This window comes from Atta cephalotes, assembly GCF_000143395.1.
Source record: "Atta cephalotes unplaced genomic scaffold scaffold00035, whole genome shotgun sequence".
NCBI lineage: Eukaryota > Metazoa > Arthropoda > Insecta > Hymenoptera > Formicidae > Atta > Atta cephalotes.
In genome coordinates, this window is record NW_012130099.1 from 460,914 (window position 1) to 467,075 (window position 6,162).

General features: G+C 33.0%; 1 protein-coding gene across 1 annotated transcript in view; it reads right to left on the minus strand.

Moving 5' to 3' along the window:
* The window catches only part of LOC105621605, a 117,884-nt gene that overhangs the window by 81,825 nt on the left and 29,897 nt on the right, over nucleotides 1–6,162 (minus strand). The window lies entirely within an intron of this gene.

Here is a 6,162-nt window from a genome sequence, read left to right on the forward strand (position 1 = left end):
GAGAGAGAGAGAGGAGAGGGATGATCCTGCGCGGAGATGCGACGTAAAAGCCGGCGTAACTTGCAATCGTTCGGAAGATTCCGCCAGCGTGTATCCGCCGACCTGTAAACTTCGATAAAGCCTAACCTTGGAAGTGATAAGGTCTGCGGTCGTAAGGGCGTGGCTTATCAGGTCTCTCGCTGAGAGACTCCCGGCGAGGCTCGCGAGCTTTTTAACGGTAAGCTCGCCAGTAACCACGTCGAACATGCGTCTGGCTCTGGCTACGTCTGGTAGGCTATGAAATGCGGCCGCCGCCAGTTTGTTGCTGCAAAATCAATATCGCTTTCCGCGGCTCCCAATCCTCTACTCCCACCTCTCCCACTTACCACCCGCGATTCCCTCTCTTTCTTGCTTTTCTTCCCGCTTTCCGCTCGGAACCGGAAACGCTGCGAGATGTGGCTCGAAACACAAATATGAGATATATGCATTGGTAAAATAATGATAAAGAAAGAACAGAGTGATAACTTTCTGTTCCCACTAAATCTTTACGTTGAAAAGGCAAAAGAGAGGATTTTTCTGATCCTCCGCTCCTGTGAACACATTATGCGTGCTCTCATTCTTTACAATGAGAAAAATGTCTTGTTGAAAATGGAATCAGAAGATTCTGATTATACCAATCTGAATTCCGATTATCTCAAGAAGAATTTTAATAGATTTAACCAGAAATTTCTGATTCCAGCACAGAATCTAATTAATTCAATCAGATATTTTTCTGAATGTATATATTGTACATGAAATATAAAGATTGGATATTTATTAATTGACAATCATTATAATTAAAGCGTACGATTAGAGAAAAAAATAATTAACAACTATATAAAGATGATAATTATATATCTTTTACATGTAGTATAAATGTACGTAGTGGAATAAATTATTTTATTGTTATTATAGCTATAAAATAATTAATTAACCTGTATATATTAACAATCTACATATAAAACTTTTATAGTTTGTTACTTTTAGCTGTTGCCATCACTGCTTTTTTTGTCAAGAAAATCGTCATCACTCATCGATTTTGATGAACTTTGTTATTGTTATTGTTATCAAAAAATATTAGATTCATATTTTTTATCTGCTCTCAAGATATAGGGATTAAAACAACCTCTCGAAATCAACGAATTTATTTTCATTTTCAGCAAATATCTTCAAAAAAACTATGAAAAACTGTTTTATACAAAAATTGTGACATTTTATACTCTCAACAAAAAACATCATATTTATCCAAAAAGTGTTGGAAATAAAAAAGTCCATTTCCTTCGAGGGGTTGTTTCGATTAAATCTTAAAATAACCACATAAAAGTACATGGATTCTAATATTTTTTTATGCTCTACAACATATCTATATAAAGTCCATAAAAATCGGAGAAACAGATGTTTTTTGAGAGTAGTTAGTAAAAATATTAATTGTTGTATTTCTCATTGTCAGTAGCAATATTGGAGCACTAATCAGACATGAAAATTCTCATGGAGATTAAGACATAGTTATCTGCTTTCTCTTAAATGATTAAACAAATCTTGAATATTTATTAAGATAAAGTTCTGTATCAAGTTGTTTCTCAGTATTAAATATTAGAACGGTAATTAGTTTTAATATTTAACCATGACGGTTTTCGTGCGAATTAAGATATAAACAAATTATCTGTTCGCATTCGTTTCAAACAATCGAACAATGAACTTTGTATAATTACGAGTGAATAAAGTTCTCTTCCTCTCATTCCTCTTTCCACGAAAATATGGGATGCAAGAGTTAATATCATCGGCGCTACCTACGCCATCAATTCTTATTTGAGCGGCATAAAACGCGCGAACTAGAGTGGTTAAAGAGCAAAGCGGTAAAAGTTGAGAAATTCACCATGCTGCGGCGCCGCATTATTAATCCGCACCATCATAAAAGTACCGGCGGAACGCGCGGTCTCGACAACGTTTTTGTTTTTATCGGGCCATGTTGTACGTAAATACGGCTGTTATGTAAACGGCTTGGCGGCCGGAAGCGCGCCAAAACCCGCCGGCTATTAAGCAATAGTTTAACACTTCCTCGTAACGATTCTTCTTCGTAACGAGTGCTCTCCGCAACGCGGAACGCGGCCTCAGGTGCGGGAGTCTCGGCGCCAGCTTTTACTCAATATTTCAATCAACCGACCGCCCGCGTCGTGTTTAATCGATTCAACGCGTTTCCGGGGAAACTCATTTAGACCGCTCACCCCTTTCCTCCATTTCTCCCTTCTGCTCGCCAAGATCAAGATGTGGAACGATTGGATAAAACGTGCAATTTGTGCGAATTTTATCTTTCGGCTGTCCACTTCGTCGAAAATCGTTGACCAGCGAATTGCGAGAAATTTTGGAATAGATAATGCACGTGAAAAGCTGAAGAATGCAGAAAATTTCAGATTCGGCAATTTCGATAGAATTGTGAGAAATTCGAGAAATTTTCAAAGCCTTGTATTTGCTCTGCATCGTTATTGTTTTCGCAAATATTGAGATAATAAATTCCTATATGTGCATGCAGGGTGAAGTAAAATTTTCACATGTGTAAAGTGGTCAAAGTGGTGCGGAGATATGATTAGAGCTAAATTTAAATAATAATAAATTTACAGTAAATGCATACAGTAGTATTCGTACAGAGAAAATATTTTCTAAAAAATTTTATTTTTGAAAATTAAATTATCCAGAATAAATAATGAACTCATTGAATTGATATCGAACCGATACGATGATTTCGACTCGAAATTCGATTCAAAGTCTAATTAATGGTCATTTCTTGCTCGATAATTAATAATTTGTTCATAAGGAATAAAATAGACTGTATATTTCAAAATTATGCCAAAAAGTATTCGTACAGTCGAGAAATTTAGCTTCTAAAATCACAAATACACAAAGCTCATTTGTTTATGTTAGAACAAAATGCATTTATTGCATAAAATCTAATTAATGTTTATTTCCTATAAGTAAAGTTTGTTTCATAAAAAATTTTCCGAAATACGAATACTTTTGTACACTTACTATATATATTATAAATTATGTGTGTGTGTGTGTGTGTGTAACATATATTATATTATGCATATATTATATACATATATATGTGATACACGTATCAAGCAGATCAGAATTTTTGAACATGTCTCCATATCATATCAAATATGGACCTTATCTAATTGGTAGCCCAGAGAAAGAAAATTTCGTCGAAAGGCAGATCATGCAATATTATTTATTAAGATATTGCTAATAAAAAATCTATTAATTACTCATTAGAAATTTAAGTGTAGCTCGGCATGTGAAAAATCTACTCATATGCCAAATTTATGTGGACTGTTTGAAATATTCCACACACAAATCGTCAGCTTTTTGTACGTGCGACTGAAAATAACACATGCATAATATATTATTGTAAAATTATAAAAATTTAAAATTTAAAATCGATATCTTATATACCTTAAATATGTATACACTCTTTAATTACATTAATAATAAACATTAATGCATAAATCTTATTTTTAACATTTTCTATCATTTTAAACTGATAACAGAAAATGTTAAAAAGGTTTAAAACTTTTAAAAGCAAAGTCTCAAGTAAAGAAAGTAACTTTTTTGCTGTATGTGATTTCAAAGTCAAAGACTTTTGTCAATATTATATAATCGACTTGGAAATGGCACCACTTGTGGAACAAGATGCACAACGTAGAGAAAAAAAGTTGGAAAGTTTTTAAAATTTTAAATGCTTCTCTAAAAAATTGCGCTACGATTATCTTTTTGTGAAGTCATTTTGTCATTTTCATCATCAATTTAAAGCCTCCCAATTTTATTTTATCAATGATAATAATTTAATATTTATCATTTATGGACAAAAGAATACTTATAAATAAATAAAAATAAGTACATTTTATTTAAAAAATGTTGAGCTTAAAAATTTTTTTATTTAAAAAAAAATTTAGCGTTTCGAAAATATGACATTCTAACGATTTGATCAGAAAATTCTTTGAAAGAAACACATCGAAGAAACCAAAGGTTAAAGGAAATACGAAATATTGAAAGTCGATACTTCAAATACTCACCTGATCGCTTTCGTTCAAGAAACTGCATAGCTTTAATACTTTCAGTAGTATTCTTTACTTTTAATACTAACTTCCATGAAAGGTAAAAACTTTAAGTTTTTTAAATGCAACGCCGGCATATACGACAATTTCAAGCAATCTGCGAAGCAGCAGCCTATTCCTGTAATACGACGCAATTCGCAGAGCGTCTTTGAAGACAGCAATGAAAAGTAATAAGTTAGGAGATGATTGAAGCAGAAAGGGAAATGGGTTAAGTGCAGTCTTCCAGCACAAGTAGTCTTATCACATGATTCAAATCGTTCATTCCCGATTACATTCCCTTTGTGTAGCAAGAATTTTCAAAGATAATGGTAGAAACAGTGCAACTAACATTTCAAGTGTATATATACAATAAAATAATAAAAATAGTTTCAATGAAACATACATATGTATTATTATATTAATATGTATATCAGGATGTTCCAAAAAATACTATATTGCGAAAAAATACTATAAAAAGAATTCTTTATTGTTAAGTTATGTCTTTTTGATAAACTTCAAATTTTTCTTCATTTTTGCTTAAATTTCAATTTTGATTGAATAAAATTTTTAACATTTGAGTTAAAAGACTATAATGTAACAGAGATGTTGAAAAGTAACCTTGAATTTTTCCATATTTTTTTGAAAGCCTAGAATAGTAAAAAACTTGTGCTGAATAAAAAAGACCCAGATTGCAAATAGAATAAAAATATGATTGCATACGGAGAGAAAAATTTATATATAAAACTTGCATAGTCACCTTTATGGTTGCTATTAGTTTATTTTTCTCTCTGTACATATAATTTTATCATGTTATCATCTGTTACATTTTACATCAAGGAACTGAAATGCAGCCAAGAACCGAAATTCGATTGTGGACGCAAAAATGGTTGGCAGAACGACTACGTCGTTTCTGAGGTGTGTAAGTAAGCGGGTAAGCTCGTTTCCTTCTCATAGTTTAGCGCCAGCTCTGGATCACGCACTTTGCCGGCAAGTTAGCGGCAAGTTGCCGCCTAGTTCAGGCTTGTGCTCGTATACTGAACTGCAGGTGCAACCGGTTTGAGAGAACTTTGACATGTATTATACTCGGTAAGTTGGAGTACTCGCAACCATCCTTGCGCACGATATTGCTCGATCGCGATCTAATCGCTTGGCTGGTCGAGAAATTCTGGAAATTCAGAAAATCATCTTCTAAAAATCTGCCGGGTAAATTGTCAACAATTTTCTGAAATCTTCTATCTTTTCTTCTTTAAATAAGATAAAAGCTGAAAAGTCAAGAAAATAGAAAAAGAAATTTCTATTATCTACTATTGTTTTCAAATCTTCCCAACTTTTTTATATATCTACTCTAAAATTCTGGGTTATATTTAATAAAAAACTCGAGAGCTTCCTTAACCAATTCAGGAGTTCTCTAGGTTTACGAATTTAAAGGTAGAGCAAGTCAGAAAGTTGACCGAATCGTGAGAAAAGAATTTCTATCGGATAGCCATTTGTGTGATGTCCAAAAACTTTTGAGAAAGTCAAGAGAGTCTTTGAAGCTACGAAACTCAAGTGCAAATCTAATGCGGCATCCATCGGGAGTATCGTACATAGCCATTGAACCAAGTTAAATTTGCCATTAGTGGATCGGAGCTTACTTTAGAGGATATGGTCCATCTAATGGGCGAGAAATTTTACTGAAAATATTTCCACTCACTGCTTAAATTATGACTTATTTGAATTTTTGTAAAATGATAAAATAAAAAAATTTTAATGATAAACGTAAATTGATACTTTAAAAAAAGTTTAAATCTAAAAAATACGTGGAAGATAGATATTTCACTTGTATTAATCATTCTATATATAAATTAATCAACTCATTTAAAATGGGGATTCAATTATTTCGGCTTACAAAATCCGCAATTTGTTAGATATTCAGATTTTCCAATCTTCGCGTTTCCCGATCGTGTGGTTTTGCATTTTTCTGCACAGGAAGAAAATAGATTCACGTTGGAAGTAGAATGTCGCGGTCCGGCCGCGCGATTCTCTCGAGAATCTCTCTCTCTCTCTCTCT